This window comes from Marmota marmota, unplaced genomic scaffold (assembly GCF_001458135.2).
Source record: "Marmota marmota marmota unplaced genomic scaffold, marMar, whole genome shotgun sequence".
NCBI classification, from domain to species: Eukaryota; Metazoa; Chordata; class Mammalia; order Rodentia; family Sciuridae; genus Marmota; species Marmota marmota.
In genome coordinates this window covers 8662455-8680390 of record NW_026000174.1, presented here as the reverse complement: position 1 = coordinate 8680390, position 17936 = coordinate 8662455, and the positions used below count along the sequence as shown (strand labels likewise).

Here is a 17936-nt window from a genome sequence, read left to right as displayed (position 1 = left end):
TGAATATGCATTGTGCAACTGTTGAGTGCAATGTTCTGGATATGGCTGTTAAACCAACTGAGTCTAGAGCATTAAGTTTTATTTTCTTTTATAGATCTTCTGTCTGCATGTTCAACTCATTATTGAAAATGGGGTAATGCTATTGTGTTGCTATTTCTCTCCTTTATGCTGTCAATGGTTGCGTCATACATTCAAGTGATCCAATGTCAGTGCATATTTCTGTAGGTTGATATATCTTCCTGGTAAATTGGTTCTTTTGACATTGTGTAGCCTCTTGGGACCATTTCTGACTTAAAGTTGATTTTTGTCTCCTAGAAGTGTGGCCACCACTGCTCTGTTTTGCTTAGTATTTATAAAGAAGATATTTATCCTCTCTTTCACTTTTAACATATGTGTGTCCTTTAACTAAGTCTCTTATAATCAGCATACAGAGTGATCCTGCTGTTTTAATTTATTAAGTAACTCTATATTTTGTTTTGCTTGGGGAGTTTAACCCATTAATGCTTAAACTAATTACTAATAAGAAAGGTCTTAATATTTCCATTTTAAAAATTGTTTTGTCTGTCTTGTCGTTTTTTGGCCTTACTTTTCTCTATTGCTATCTTCCTTTGTATTTCACGTTTTGTTTATTCTTGCAAGGTAGGACTCCTTTCTCTTTTGTGTGTGTGTGTGACTGATTTATGTAGCTTACAGCTGAATAGTCTACTTTTAGCTTAATTGCATACAAAAACTCAAACTTATTCTTTTACCTCTGATACATACTTTATGTTAATAATCCCACAAATATTATCTTTTTTATATTGTGCATCCATTAACACATTTTGTTATAGTTATTTTTATATTTTCCTTCTATGTCACTATTAAAAGTATTTATTTCTATGTCAATATTAAGTTATGCCACCATTATGATATTATTCTGTATCCATTTACATGTTTACCTTTATCACTAAGAATTTTCTTTCATATACTTTTGTGTTATTGTTAGGGTCTTAATATTTTTGTTTGAAGGATTCCCAGTAGCAATTCTTACAGACTTAGTGACCTAGCAAGCCTAGTGGTGATGAACTCCCATAATTTTTGCTTATCTAAAAGTCTTTATTTCATTTTAATTTTTAAGATATAGATTTTCTGGAAACAGTATTCTTGGTTGGCACTTTTTTTTTTCTTTTTTCTTTTAGAACTTTGAATCTATCTTCCCACTACTTTATGGATTGAAATATTTCTGCTGAGAAAATTGTGTTTGTCTTCTGGGGAATCCCTATACATGATAAGTTGTTTTACTATTGTTGCTTACAAACTTTTCTTTGGTTTGAATTTGACAGTTCAGTATATGGTATCTCTCTACACAATCTTCTTTTAGTTCAGTTCGGAGTCCTTTGGACTTCATGAGTCTGGAGCTTTGAAATGTTTTGAATACATTTCTTCACATGAAACTTTCTACTACTTACTCTCTGTCTTCCTTCTAATATTTCCAATATAACTATGTAGATCTGCTTGGTGTTGCTTTCTAAGGCCCTTAGACTTTCTTCAACCATTCCCATTCATTCATTTGTCTCTAGTTAATTTCAAGTGATCTGTCTTTGAGTTGGCTTTATTTTCTCTACTTGATCCAGTCTGTGGTTGAACTCCAAACTGAAATGTTCAATTTACATATAATATTTTGCTCAATAATTTGATTTTTAAAATATTTCTATCTCTTCATTAATATATTTTGTTTATGCATCATTTTCCTGAACTTATTGAGCTTCTTAATAATGGTCATTCTAAATGTTTTTGTAAAACAATTCATGTATCTCTATTTCTTTAGGGCCAGTTGTGGGAGATACATTTTGTTCCTTTGATTGTATTATGTTTCTCTGTTTCTTAGTGTGCCTTATAACTTTGGGTTAGGATGTGTGCATTTTAAAAACAGTTACCTCTCTCAGTCTATTTGCTGTAATAGCAAAGGAAAAAACCTTCAACAATCAGGTGGCCTAGGAGTTCTTGGGCCATCTCAATTTTTTTTGGTAGATGCAGCTTCTTTTTTCCAGTATGAATAAAATCTTAATTAGAAAGATTTGCTGGCTTATTGTTCTCTCTGTTGTCTATCTGTTGTTCTAAAGTTCTTTTATTCTCAGAAGCCCCCATATTTCTAGAATACTCATGATGAGACACAGTCCTGTCCCTCAGGCAGCTTTCTGAAAAACACAAGTATTAGATGCATAGTTCAATGCTTTTCCTCCCCAGGGAAAAGTTGGAGTTGTGGGATTTTTTCCATTATTCAATGCTGAACCCCTGGGGAGAACTATTAGCAAGTTAGAGCATGCTAGTCCAAACTTCTGCCTCTGTTCTCAGAAGCTCCTTACCTGGGATCCTTTCTTTATTTAGTTATCAGTATTAACACATTAGTGTTTGAATTAAGATAGACAAAACAAGTTTCTTGGTCAGCTCTTCAAAATTCCAAATATTGGATATATGTTTCAGATTTCTTTTTCCCTCTGGGGAACAACTGGGAGTTTGAAGTATTCTCACAAGTGTGCTGTGTTGAATCAGGTGAAAGAACTACAGTTATGAAGCCCCACACATACTTCTTCTGGATTTGATAATTCTGGTTTTGTGCTCAGCAAGAATTTTTTTGTTTTCTAGATTTCTCACAAAGGGAATTAGTATGCACAGTATTATTGAGTCACTGTTTCCAAGGAGTAAGGAAGGCCTGAAGCTTCCTCTTCCTATGTCTACTGACATTCAGGATTAAAATTTTAAATATGTTTATTAAGTTATAATATTCTAACTTTGGCAAAATGCTTATATAATTATTTTCCAATTAACTAAAGATTTTGGAACCTCCATTTCCTCACCTATTAATTGCAAGAAACCTTTTCTTCTCACTTGTAAAATTTCTATATGACTAAAATGTATTTTAAAAGAATGGTTCCTGACCACTAATTGTTGGACAAAGGTCTATTTAGCAAAGCCATTATGGAGTGAATTTAGCAAGAGAGAAGGAGGTAAAATTCAAATTAGCTAGTACTTTCAACCTAAATGCCAATCCAATAGACTGGGGATGAATGTGAGAGACTGATATGATAAGTATTTGTTTCTATTTTAAGCTCCTTGTGTGATTTTTCTTAAAGCTAGCAAAAGGTGAGCCTCACAGCTCTACATGGGTATGAATTGTACTTTAATTGATGCCACTATGAATACTATTAAAATGAATAACTGCAGGGCTTATAGAAATCACTGTGGAAGAAAATACAAGATTTTTTCTAAGGATCCCATATATTTCTGTGTAGGCTATGTTAAAACTCAAATAAAAATAACTATTTTATGAATTTATAGGATGAATTAATATATGTTTTATCTGTAGATTATTTATGGCCCTGAAGTAATTAATATCAAGCAGAATCAGTGGCACATAGGAAGTCCCCTAGAAATGTTATCTGAATTAATATGATATTGAAATGTGAACACAATTGTCTTAGATTATCTAAGTGATAGCATTGAAATTTAACCACCTATTCTTACAATTAAGAGAGAGTTTCTGGTTTGGGGGTGGTAGGGGAAAAAGAGTTCCTGAATGTCTTACAAGTATAAGCGTTCTATTGGGTTCTTGTTGGGAAGCAAATCTTGAAGTCATGCATCTAGCTATCTAATTAACTGGAAGTCATGCATCCAGTTAATTAAGGAAGATAAGATATGTGTCAAACAAAAACAATACAACATAGAAATAAGTGTCATGATAAAGGTTAAATAAAGAACTGTGGAAGTCTAGAGGAATCGGATTACTTCTGGCTGGTAGGCTGGCAACATTTCTTATAGGAAGTATCATCGGAGGAAAGATTTGAATAATGAAGAATTTAGAGAGAGATGGAGGCTCAGAGGGTCTTCTAGGCTGAATAGTGAACATTAGCAAAGATGCATAAGTAGCAACGAAAAAGAAGGCAGATCTGACTACAGACATACCTGACTTGGGATGAGCAGAATAAATGCCATTATTAGATATTTCAAGGTGAATATGAATTTGTCTGATTGTATAGTATACTAGTAGTAAATAGATTGTCTTCCAAATTTGGAAATAATTTTGTAAAGCCACTATTGCAAAGATTTGGGCAGAGGAAGGTATAATACTATGTGGCTCATAAACCTGGGAAACACCTCTGGGCCTGACATTTCTGTATAGATGAGTGAAACTACAAAATATCTTTTGGGAATAAGAAGAGAGAGTCATCCTAGGTTCCCTTCATATGTCAAATCAACTAGAATGCTAATGATTTCTGTGGGAGTAGGAGGTTGACTCTGCTTTTGCTTACAAACTGCTTTTTTTGGGGCAATGGATCTTCTGGTAGTTATATATGTAGGGTTCTTAGATGCCTTTTCTCTACCTCCTTCAATGACAGATTTTGCTAATCAGATCACAGAAATAGGTGCACAACTCAGGCTGAGCCAATTATATTATATTACATTCTGTGGCCACTGGGACCTTTCTGCTATAACCTGTGTGCTATAACCTATAACCTATCCAAGAACAGGCAGGGAGAAACATATCGGCTGCCCTCCTTTGTGAGTAAAGTTATAAGAAGATGACTGCAGAACTCCCCAGTACTGCCTTCTTGCTTTTCATCTTCAGATTCTATAAACCACCTAAACCCCCTTTGTGTAAATATCTTTCACTTAACCTGATTCAAGCTGAGTTTTTATTACTTTTGATTGAAAAGAAATTCCTCCTAATGCTGAGTGGACACTGCCAGGCTCATGCTAGTCTTTGGCCTTGCACTTAATCTCTCTGCTAAGAACATTCTTCTTCTTAGAAACTTCATGACTCCCTCTGTCTCCATTCAAGTCTAGACTCAAATGTTACTTTCTCAGAAGGTCTCACCAAACTACTTTCAGCACTACCATTTCCTTAAAAATATCTAATACACCATAAATCTCACTTAATGGTTGTCTTAATTATCTCTCTTCTCACAATAGATTAAAGGCAGGGATTTTGGACTATATTGTGCACTTCATATCCCCAGCACCTAACATTATATATATATTCACACACACATACACCCCTACATACATATTTATAGATAGATTGATTGATAGATATAGACATACATATCATAGACAAAAAATATTAAATGAGTGAACAAATAAATATTAAACACTTCCTATTTTCCAAGTACTCTGTTCAGACTTGGTGTATGCAATTTAATTTAGTGCATAGATTATTTGAAAGTTTTTGTTAATGGTGAATTCATGAAAATGATACATCCTACTGATGTGTCCTTCTCATTAAGATGATCACCTCCAAGAGGCCAGAGACCTTGCCTGCCTCTTCAACATTGATCTGCATTACCTAGTGCAGTACCTACAACCTGAACATATACAAGTATAACTTAAATATTAGACATAGAAATGTGAAATACATCCTGTATCTTAAACATAGTCACACTCCCCTTTTAGTCATGGGTCTGTTATAATCTCATGAATATGGCATGCACTATAGCTGCCAAGCTTTCCCGTTTGGGCTTGGCTACTGGACAGCTTTGAGAAAAACAGGTCACCTATTCTTAGCCATTGCATTGGACTGACTCCCCTTTCTGCCTGTCTTGTTCTTATTTCTTTTCTCCTCTATTCTTTAAATTATATTATCATGTCCTTGTAAGCCACCTTGAATCCTTTCTGGAACAAGGCGGAGAATAAGTTAATTAATTCACAGATTCATTTAATTCTCATAGCAACTCAGTAAGGTAGGTATTAGTTCTCTCATTACATGGGAGAGGAAACTGAGCCTCACAGATATGGAGCAATTTGTCCAAGGTCATACAGCCAGCAGATTCAGAGTCAGGATGAAGAGTCAAGACAATCTGCCTCCATAGCAGGTGCTTCCATGCCTTACCCTGCTTAAGCTCTGTGATACCTGAGGATCCTCTGAGCAAAGGACTTGTAGAAATGATGTTGGACAAGGAGACAGAAGTCTAGGGGTCAATTTCAGGCTTTTCTGATTAAGTAAGCATGACCTTGGGGTATAACATTTTCTGAATCTCAGTTTCCCTACTCTTTAATTAGAGCGGAAATGCATCTCCATTCGGTACTATCAAGGTTCTATCTAGGGGTCCTCTCCTGAAGCAAAGGCCTACCCTGAGACTCAGTGGTCAGAAGTCCACAAGAAGGACTTAATTCAGAACCAGCAATCCACTTTCAAAAGACAGGGCTTTCAGACCCATAACAAACAAGTTGAATGTTATCCTGAGCCTTGTCTGACATGATGCTAATTCCTCTCTCTACCAGAGGCATAGAAAGACCAGCAGCCCATAATGATGGAGGCTTCAGGCATAGCACACAGATGATGAATTCTGGATAAAATCCTAACCTTTGTGCTGTGCTCTGTGATATTGAACTATTTAATCTGTTTAAAATTTACCTCTTCTATAACTCAAGAAATACAGCAAAGCCAGTCACAATATTTACTGTCACTATACATATTTACATATTAAATGCAGTTGAAAATGATACCTTTAAAAATAGCCTGGTGCACAGAGTTGCCAGCCTTTTTGACCATGTGAGTTTACTTATCAGATTTGTCTTGCAAAAGTTGTCTTCATCTTATTCTTAAGACCCTCTTGGGACTTGGCCAGGCTCTTGTAGAAGCAAAAATTCTTTAAATTATTTAGTTTAAGAATGTTATTCAAAATATACTCACCCAAAATATATAATTCTCTGAGAGAGCTTACATGGCAATTGGGCCCAAACTTAGATCTTTTATTTCCATCCTTCATTTATTAATTCATTCATTTCATAAATATTTGCCATACCTGGTATGAATGAAATACATTTTTTGCTCAAGAGCAGCTCACATTATAATGGAAGACAGAGTCAGACTGGAGAAAGGCCATTGGCATATTATAGAGATACACAATCTTGCAGAAATATAGAGCAGACTTAGCTGAAGGTATATGACTGGAGGCATATTTTGCCATCTCTGTACCTTCACACATGGGCCTGGTTCTGGTTTTCTGGCTACAGAGAACACTGGTGTCTGGGTGGGAGGTCTCTGGAACTTAATCAAGAGCTTGGCTGCTGAGTCCCTGTTTTCCTGTGGACTTGCCACAGGTTTCCCCCTTTCCTTGTCATAGCTTCAGAACTGAGCCTTGTAGTTTGTCTGGGCTTGGTGCTTTCTCATTTTTAATGCATCTAATTATCTTGTTATTTGCTTCTTTGCAATGACAAAGCCTTCCAATATTTCATTTTGCCTCCAGAGTGAAAAAATTTATTTTTTATAGAACCATTTACTGTTTCTTTTCTTTGTATTAACAATAAAAGAAGACACAGAAATTGCTCCATTCCATAAAGGCCACAGATTTACTTACAATATGCTGGGTGTAGTAACGAGATGCTAAAACCTTCGGGTTGCTCAACTCAACACCCTCATTTTTGACAGGTGCAACCTGAGATCCAGAGAAGGGGAGTCACTTTATCGAAGGCTGCAACTTCTACCCCATGATCTCAATTTCTTTGTATCCTATCACTTTATGTCATATCACCCCCACCCCACCATATCATTTTCTCTAAAATTTAAGGTCTCCATGATGCTCTCTCTAGTCACTGCCTGCTGTAATCAGTGGTCCCCTTCTTGCTCAATTCACTGTCTTGTTAATTCTGAGTATCCATGGGATATTAGGCATTGCGGTAACTGCATTATATCATTTCCCTTTAGATTACAAAAGCTTTGAGACTTGCTGGAAAAATCCAATTGTAATAGAATAATTTAAGGAAACCACATTGACAAGCCCAGGGAAACCTCTGTGGACTCATGAATAGATATGGTCACTCAGGAGAAGGCAGCATTTCACTTGCAGAATAGAGACACCAAGGAGTTTACTCATTCTTTCCCAGCCTCTCTGCTAAGCCTGAGATTCACAAGACCATTGTTATTGGACAACTCCATCTTTCCTTCCCTACTGAAAAGAGTACTATCTACCATTTGTCAAAGCAGAAGCCAAATGGTCAACTGCTTTACTTGCCCCAATAGTAATTTCGTTTCCTAATGTGGAGATTATAACTTTTAATTACTTCTTTTCTAATTAGCTGATAAAAGCATAGGTTTATAAAGAAGCTAAGAAGGACAGAACAGATTTTACTGGAGGCATTAACTTTAGTTTTTAAAAATGGAGGATAATATATTCCCTATTTACACTTAAAATCAGAGATTAAAATGGGAAATGTGTCCTATAAATTTGTAAATTAACTTTTTATTAATTCTGACTGAAATCCATAATTCATTTTTTGCTGGATAGAATGGTAGAAAATAATATTTTAAATTGAACATGGAGCCTCCCAATGCTGACAACTGGCACTTTGGAAACAAATTAGAGCCCAGAATAAAATATAAATAGAAAGCGTTTACAAGCTACATGATCTGGAAAATGGGGAGAGAAATTATTTTTAAAAATAGGAGAAGAAACAATTGACTGAATAATTAGAAAACAGAAATGACAGGTTCAGAGTCAGTTCTTCACAGAGAGTGAGGATGCTGGTCGACTCATGGGAGGATTATTTTTCTTCTAACACAGCTTCTGCAGACAGATGTGAAGGGGAAGGGTCAGGCTGTTAAGAAAGGCAGCAGAGCTGATAAATAGGAAAAACACAAACTATAACAAAATTACATTATTTTGCATTGCAAATTCAGAGCCATAGGATTCCAGATGCAGGATCAAACTGATAATGCAGAATGGACTTGTTGGGAAGGACAAAGACTAATGCTTCAGCAGAGATTGACAGAACAAATCTAACAGGAAATCCAAAGCACCTCTTCATTTGGGCATGTTGCAGACTGCATTCCCAATCAAACTTCTTCATGGCTTTCACTATAACTGTTTTTTTTTGTTTTTTTTTTTCCTGAGTTGCCTTTGCTGATTCAGTTAGTCTGGAGTCAGGAGACCTGGGTTTATGGGACCTCAGGAAAATCATATCCAAATGGTCCCTGATTTATGATAGCTTGACTTTAAATTTTTTGACCTTAGGATGGAGTAAAGTGACACATATTGAGTAGAAATTGAACTTCAAATTTTGAGTTCTGATCTATTCCCAGGCAAGTGACCTGAGGATGGGAAACTCTCTGGAGATGTTGGACAGTAGCAGTTAGCCGCAGCACCCAAGCAGCCAAAACTACTTCTGCTTTACAGTGCACTGAGTTGTTAGGCCACGATTCTTGGTAGGCTAGGTGCAGCAAATGCATTATCAAATTGTAATATTTTTATTAAAATTGATTCATTGGGATGTAACCCATCATAAGTTGGGGAATATGTGTACTGTGAACCATTTAATTTATTTACAAAGTGATGGTTCTAGTATACCCCTACTGATCTCTCAATACTGCTTTAAAATTCAACAGGGAAGCAATAAGTACAAAGGTAAAATCATGGATTCTGTTGAGAGACTGCCTGAGTCTCAATCTCAGCTTTACCACATATGTGACCTTGAGCAGGTATCAGTTCTCTGGCCTTAGTTTCTTTAGTAAATAACTACAGAAACTTTCTCATTGAGGTTTTTTTGTTGTTGTTGTTTTATTTTGGTACCAGGAGATTGAACCCAGGGGCACATAACTACTAAGCTAGAACACAAGCTCTTTTTATTTTTTATTTTAAGACAGGGTCTCTCCAAGTTGCTTAGAGTCTTGCTAAGTTGCTTAGGATCTCACTACATTGCTGAGGCTGGCTTTGAATTTGCAATCTCCCTCCCTATGCCTCCTGAGAGGCTGAGATTACAGGCATGGGTCACCATGCTCTGCTCTCATTGAGGTTTTAAGACTAACAGTCAATTCAAGTAAATTGCTTAGAATAGTGACAAGTATTTTCACTGTTGTTGATTTAGTGCTGAGATGAAATGCAGGGCTACATGCATGGTAGGTAAGTACTCTACCACTGAGCTGCACTCTTAGCTCCAAACCTGGCATCTCATAGACACATACATGTACTATTTCTGTCCACATGTGAAAGACATTGAAAGCTATTAGAAGTCTTGCCAGATGAGCTGGGGAGGAGGAAAAAGTTCATCAGTTCAATCACCTTTGAAGCATGTCAGCATCACTAATGTAGACACATAGAGCTCCTGAGTACTACCAGGTGATCAAGGAAAAGAAAAGGAAAAAAAAGTGAAAAGAAAAGAAAAGTGAAAAAGAAAGGTAGAAAATATGAGACAAAAAAAAATCAAAAGCGTTACTCAAGAATATTAAATAAGAGTTGGCACCTGACAGACAAGAATAAGCAATGCATAGGCATCATTTCAGAAGGAAGCATTGTAAATCAGAAAAAAAAAGCAAGCAAGAAAGAAAATGATGATTAGGCTCTGATAGCAAACTGATTGGATTTATAGCTTCAGCTTGCCATTTATAGACTTGTGACTTTATGTAAGTTACTTAACCTCCCTGAGATTATTTGCTCTTCTAAAAAATGGGAATGATAACAAATATTAAGATTTTGTAAGGAATAAATGAAATAACTACTTAAGGCATTTAGAATATTGCCAAGAACTTACTAATGACACAGTCTCCATCAATAGATAACATTCCTGATGCCTGAAATAAACTAGCATTCGTGGCATTGCACATGTAAATGGTTAAACATATTAGAAGAACCAGCTAAAGAGAGTAAAGCTCAGGGGTATTAAGCGATTTGCTTGGAACCTGTCAGTTAATGAGCAGCAGAGCTGGGAATCTCTTCCAGCCCTTTCTAATACTGAAGTCCCAGGCGCCACTGTCTCCCAAATGAATCGCCAAGTGTAAATCACTTACATTCCACTGCACAGCACGTCACTTACTCCAAAATAAAACTTGTGCATACATTAAAGAAATGTTGCTTTTTGCATAAACCCAAGTTGTTATTTTAAAGCTGACTTTGAACAGCAAATAAAAATTATTGCAATATGGCTTATTGAGCATGAGGTACATTATATATATCTCACATCGTCATCATCGTCATTTTATGAATTGCCTTTCATGTAGCTGGTGCCATGCTTAATGTTTAATGCCTCCTTCTTAAATGTTAAACTGAATAAGAATCACTTGGAGATCTTGTTGAAATTCTGATCTGATTCAGCATTTCAGTAGCCTGAGATTCTGCATTTTTTAACTAGCTTGCAAAGTGGTACCAATGCTGATGTTTTTGTAAACTTTATTTAAAGAAGCAAGATTTTACAGACTTTTTCTCCTCACATTAATGCCACTACAAGAAATTTACAGAATCCATTATGCCTATTCTAATGAAGAAACAAAAGTTCAAGGAAGTGCTGTGCCTTGTCTCAGGATATAGTGAGTAGGTGATAGAACTCAATTCAAGCTGCCACCTCTCTAGGTCTAATGTCCCTCCACAGTTCCTCAAATATATTTAGAGCACCTATAATCTGATTCATAATTTAGCACTTTAAAATATTCATGTTTCTTTCAGAAACAGCACAGTTTACATTAACCAAGTGCTTATATTTATTAAAAAAGCTAATTGGATATCAAAAGATGATAAATATACAGCCTTGCCTTCTATGAAACTAATCTAGTAGGGAAGGTAGAGAAATAAACAAGCACTTAAAATATATTATGAAGATAATCAGTGCTGGCAAAGGCACAGGAAATCAAGGACTTAGATACAATCTTATTGGAATTTTACTTGATAAAGCCTTTCTGGTGGGCAATGTGGATTTATGTAAAAATGAAAAATATGTGGATATGTGTACTGATTGACACAACAATTTTATTTCCATAGATTTGTCCTAGAAAAAATAGGTGAAGAAACTGTTTGTATATAATAACATACAATGTCTATAAAGTACTGCAATGAACATCTTTATTTATGTGTATATATATACACACATATATATCTATATATATAGATGTAGATAAATGTTCATTGTAGTATAATTTAAAATAAGTAAATAATGAAATACAACTGAACTCAGTATCCATTGAAGAACAATTAAGTCACTATGTTCCCAGAGACAGGACTACTATAGATCTATTTAGAAAAATTAACTAAATCAATATAACTTGGCAAGGTTAATTATGTACTTTGTGTAGGGGGAAAAGTAAGCATATTATTGAACAGTATGTTTGGTAAGCCCCTTTGTGCAATGAATGTTTCATAACTAGTAAAATCAAGGTATGTAAAGTATGGTTTAAATGCATAGTGCTTGTCAGGGAATGGAATAAGCAAGACTTTCTTTTCCACCATTCTAGCCAAGATTTACCAAATGGATATACTGTTTTTATAATTGTTGATAACTAAAAGGATATTGCCATCATACAATGAAACACCCACAGTCAGAAATACAACAAGAGTGTCAAAGTGTTAGTCAGTGAGAGGTAGGATTCCTTTTTCTGTATGACCAGTTTGGGAAATTGCAGAGAGGTGACATTCCAACTGAAGATTGATATGGAGTTGAATTTCCTTAGATTGGGAACAGAGAAGGCAATCAAGATTGGAGGGGCCATTCAGGTAAGTCACCTGCTTAGTTACCCCAGAATGAACAGAACAGTTTTCTCTCTGCCCTCAAGGAGTGCCCACCCAGTGTTAGAAGACAATGCCCAGAAAACAAAATTCAGGATTCAAAGCAAGATGCTGTAAACGTTTAGAAGGGAGATTCAGATTCAGACAAGTACTTTCCTGAGTAGGAGGATTCATACTTTCACAGGGATTCTGGATTTTTCACTATGCCCCAAATACCTGAATGACAGAGTACATTTCATCACAATGGTAACACAAAAGGGTAGTGATTAGGAAATTGCAGGTGAGGGATGTCAATTTCCTGTTGATAACTCCTGGCACAGAAAGGCAGGTACCAATGCTGATGTTTTGTAAACCTCTGGGAAGGAATAATTGAGAGAAAATAAATAAGTAGGGCTTATAAGAAAGACTGTGGACACAAGTTGGTTTGAAGAAGTTTAGGATACCTCAGCTCAGTAAGAGACTACCATTAGATCCTGCTCCAAAATAAAATCCCTCTTGAAGAGTAGAGTGGCATAAATAATTCATACAACAGCATCTTTTTTTAATTCCCATATTGTCTACCAATTCCTTTCTAGTATACAAATAATATAACAGAAAATGTTCTTTACATTAAAATATTGAAAACACCACATCTTTCACTAATTTAGGTTCATACTTTCTATACTAGGTCTTTGACCATAAGCATATATTATCTTTAGTATTATTAGTAATCAGATTTCCTGGAGCATTGGTGGGGATTTGGTTCCACAACCCCTGTGCATACCAATATCCACAGTGCTTAAGTTACTTATCTATAATGTTATAGTATTTGCATATAAACTATGTTCATTCTCCCTTAAAATCATCTCTGGGTTATAATACCTAATGCAATTAAATGCTAAATAAATAATTATAAGTCTATCCATGTTCAATACAGACATAATTTTTAAAAATATATTTGATCTGACTCCATGGCAGCTGAGCAGATTGCTGGGTTGGGAGAGCATTTCCCAAGCCAGACTGCTCTACACTATTCCCCTTATTCATGGTGAGGGGAAAGAGTAAAAGGTACACTCACACATTGTTGGTGGGACTGAAAATTAGGGCAACCACTCTAGAAAGCAGTATGGAGATTTCTCAAAATACTAGGAATTGCACCATCATATGACCCGACTATTCCACTCCTTAGCATAAATCCAAAAGACATAAAATCATCATACTAAGAGTCACTGTCACATCAATGTTTATAGCAGCACAATTCACAATACCCAAGATGTGGAACCAACCTTGGTGCCCATCAACAGATGAATGGATAAATAAAATATAGTATAAATACGCAATAGAGTATTACTCAGTCTTATAGAAGAATGAAATTATGCCATTTGCTGGTAAATGGATGGAACTGGAGATATCATACTAAGTGAAATAAGACAGATTCAGAAAGCCAAAAGTCTAATGTTTTCTCTGATATGTGGAAGTTAGTCCAAAATAAAGAGGAAAAAGAGAGAGAGGGTGTGGATGGAGAGAGAAAGAAGGGACAGGGGATTCCATCAAAGGAGAAGAAAGACCAGTGGAGTAGATGAAGGGGACTGGGTGGGAGGGAGAAGAGACAGGATGAGAGAACAGTGGAATGAATCTGAACTAACTTTCCTATGTACCTAAATAAATGCACCATAGTGAATTTCACCATCATGTATATCCACAGACACTAACCAAAAACATAAATAGTAATCTAAAAGTAAATAGCAAAAAGATGACTAGAGCAGAGAGAAGGAAACAGGGAGAGGGAGAGGAAGAGAGAAAGGGGAAATAAGGGAAATGAAATATAGAAAATTATATTACGTGTTTTGTTAATTATGAAAATGAATCTCAATGTCATGTATAGCTAAAAAGAAATCATAAAATAAGTTTAAAAGCTGGTAAAATATTTCTGATCTATAATTTGTTGAATCTGTGGATGAAGAACCCAGAGATATGGAATACTGACTGTACTCTGTTCATTGATTTTAAATTACTTTATTCAGATACACAGTTTTCCATGTAACTACTTAGTCATTAAATGAAATGTTAATCACTACAGTATATTACATTGAATTGGCATACCATAATTTCTTTACTCAGGTATTAGGCATTTAAGCTGCAATGCACAATACTGGTTACATCTACTTTTTGTATTTTAAAAAAGAATGTCTTCACAATAAATTCTTTGGAGATAGAATAAGTTAAATATTTAAAGATTTTTGTTTGTATATGTGTGTCTCTAAAGGGCCAGATTTCCACAAGCACTCACTACATAAGTGTACACAGCTTTAAAATCATGGTATTAGTACTAAGTATTATTTTTAAACAAATTATTTACTCATTTTAAGAAAAGTGAAACTGAGAATTATTCTGGTTTCAGATTTTTAGATTTTTCAATTGCAAGTGCCTTGTGAGTCTTTCATTCTGTGTTAATGTAGAGAGTATAAGAATTAACTGGGTTTCAGGCCTCTGCAAGCTTAGGTGCTGCAGTAAATTATTTACTATTTTTATTTGCATTGTTTATCATTTATAGAGTGCAAATTATAATGATATTGATCTGACTGAAATGTTGTAGGGATTAAATAAGTGAATATATAGGCATCACATTGAATGTATCCAGTATATGATTATCACTCAATTTATGTTTGATGCTACAATTATTATTGTTGCTCTTATTTGTAGGGTAAGTAGTGGATTGCATTGCTAGAAATCAAGGATGACAATTTTTCCAATTATTAAACCTGATTGTGTAAATCATTTGGAATGTAAATATCATATAGCTACGTATTGGTGTATACTTTAGGAATAGGATTTTATCACTGTGTCTCTATTTTTCCCTGACTAAATATGAGAATGGATACCTCTTGCAAGACTATTATGAGGATTTGAAATAATATACATAATTAGACAAACAAGATTTAATCCTTTCAGAGGTTAATATAAGAATCACCTTAGGAAGAAGGACTCCTTTGTTCAAAACTTGCTATAATTAACCCTCTAGAGGTGGTTTCAAGGCCACAGAGAATGAAGGGAGATGTTTTTCTTCAGACAGGGAAGCATTTGCTGAGATGAGGCAGGACAGGGCTGAGGTTGAGGAGGTGGTGTGGTGACAAGAACTTCACAGTGACATGCTCTGCCACCACGTGATCCCTTGAAGTTTGCCCTGTTATGAGCAAGTTTCTGTACTCCTAATTTACATAGAATAAGATTATTTTAGAAAAAAGGACTTAGCTTGATGTGGAGCAGCACCAAAAAAAACCCACCAAGAAAACTCAGGCGCCAGAGGTTGGCAAGGATGTTTGTGGTGAGATGACCCAAGACTAATGGAACTTCCATTAAAACTTTGGTTTTTGCTGGCCTGGTGATGCACACCTTTAGACCCAGCAATGCAGGAAGATCACAGGTTCCAAGCCAGTCTGAGCAAACTTAGAAAGGCCCTCAGCAACTTAATCAGACTCTGTCTCAAAATCACAAATAAAAGGGCTGGGGATTGAACTCAGTGGTAAAGTGTCTCTGGGTTCAAGTCCTACTACCAAAAAGAAACAAATAACAACCACAAAAACTTTGGTTATCCCAAAGCCATGGGATCAGAGGTATCTAAAGGTACAGGGAAACCCAAATTGCCATCAAAATTCTATTGAGGTAAAACCCAGGACAGTATTTGGTGCATACGAATCACTCACTCAATAAATGGTAGTATAATTTTAACAACACATACATCCTTATTATGATTTATTTATTTATTTAAATTAGGGATATAGAACAGCAGAATTCATTTTGGTTCATTGTACACAATTGCAGCACAACTTTTCATTTCTCTGGTTGTATACGATGTAGCATCGTACCACATGTGCAGTCATGCATGTATCTAGGATAAGGATGTCCATCTTATTCCACCATCTTTCTTGTCCTCATGCTCCCTCCTCACCTCTCCATCCCCTTCGCCCAAAGTTCCTCCATTTTCCCTCCCCCTGTCCCCCTCCCATTATGGATCAGCATCCATGTATCAGAAAGAACATTTGGCCTTTGGTTTTTGGGGATTGGCTTACTTTGCTTAGTGTAATATTCTCCAACTCCATCCAGTTACCTGCAGATGCCATAATTTTATTCTCTTTTGATGCTGAGTAATATTCCGCAGTTTATATATACCACAGTTTCTTTATCCATTCATCTATTGAAGAGCATCTGGGTTGGTTCCACAATTTAGCTATTATAAATTGAGCTGCTATAAACACTGATGTGGCTGCATTACTATAGTATGCTGATTTTAAGAACTTTATGTCCTATTATGTTTTATAGGTGACCACACATTTTTACATAGATTATTTCACTTGATTTTATTTAATTTCCACAACAATTTCCTATGGCATATTTGAGGTAAATGTTCTTCATTATTTGCTGCCTTGTTTTTTGTTTTAGTTATTTTATCGCATATACAGTTTTAAATTGTATGAAATTGAATATGCAATGTGTTTATGAGTTCTTCCATTGCTTCAAATCTAACTGTAATTTCTCCAAGAAACTGGACAACAATATCTTCCACCAGTCATCTGATGGTTTTATATTTTTTAGTTATTTTTTGAAAAAGTTTAACTTTACAAGCTGCATTCATAACAGCAAATGTATGTAGAAGAGAGATTATTTTTAATGAACTTCTAAGAAATGTTCTTATCAGTTGACTTACATGTTGTGTGTGTGTGTGTGTGTGTGTGTGTGTGTCTATATGAGAGAGAGAGAGAGAGATTTTAATGATCTTAGGAGGTATATATATTTTCCATTTCACAGAAGTACTGTCAGCATTTACTGAACCTTTACCTCCTATAAGGTTTTCTCTTAATCACTTGGCAGTCTATCTTTTTTTTTTTAATTTTTTATTGTTGGCTGTTCAAAACATTACATAATTCTTGATATATCATATTTCACACTTTGATTCAAGTGGGTTATGAGCTCCCATTTTTACCCCAAATACAGATTGCAGAATCACATCAGTTACACATCCATTGATTTACATATTGCCATACTAGTGTCTGTTGTGTTCTGCTGCCTTTCCTATCCTCTACTATCCCCCCTCCCCTCCCCTCCCCTCGCCTCTTCTCTCTCTGCCCCCTCTACTGACATTCATTTGTCCCCCTTGTATTATTTTTCCCTTTCCCCTCACTTCCTCTTGTATCTACTTTTGTATAACTCTGAGGGTCTCCTTCCATTTCCATGCAATTTCCCTTCTCTTTCCCTTTCCCTCCCATCTCTCATCCCTATTTAATGTTAATCTTCTTCTCATGCTCTTCGACCCTACTCTGTTCTTAGTTACTCTCCTTATATCAAAGAAGACATTTGGCATTTGTTTTTTAGGGATTGGCTAGCTTCACTTAGCATAATCTGCTCTAATGCCATCCATTTCCCTGTAAATTCTATGATTTTGTCATTTTTTAATGCAGAGTAATACTCCATTGTGTATAAATGCCACATTTTTTT

The 17936-nt window shown here is 35.6% G+C and overlaps 1 protein-coding gene across 15 annotated transcripts in view; it reads right to left on the bottom strand.

Moving 5' to 3' along the window:
- Positions 1-17936, bottom strand: part of Tenm4 (teneurin transmembrane protein 4) — a 2842490-nt gene that overhangs the window by 1388846 nt on the left and 1435708 nt on the right. The gene's annotated exons all lie outside the window — the stretch shown is intronic.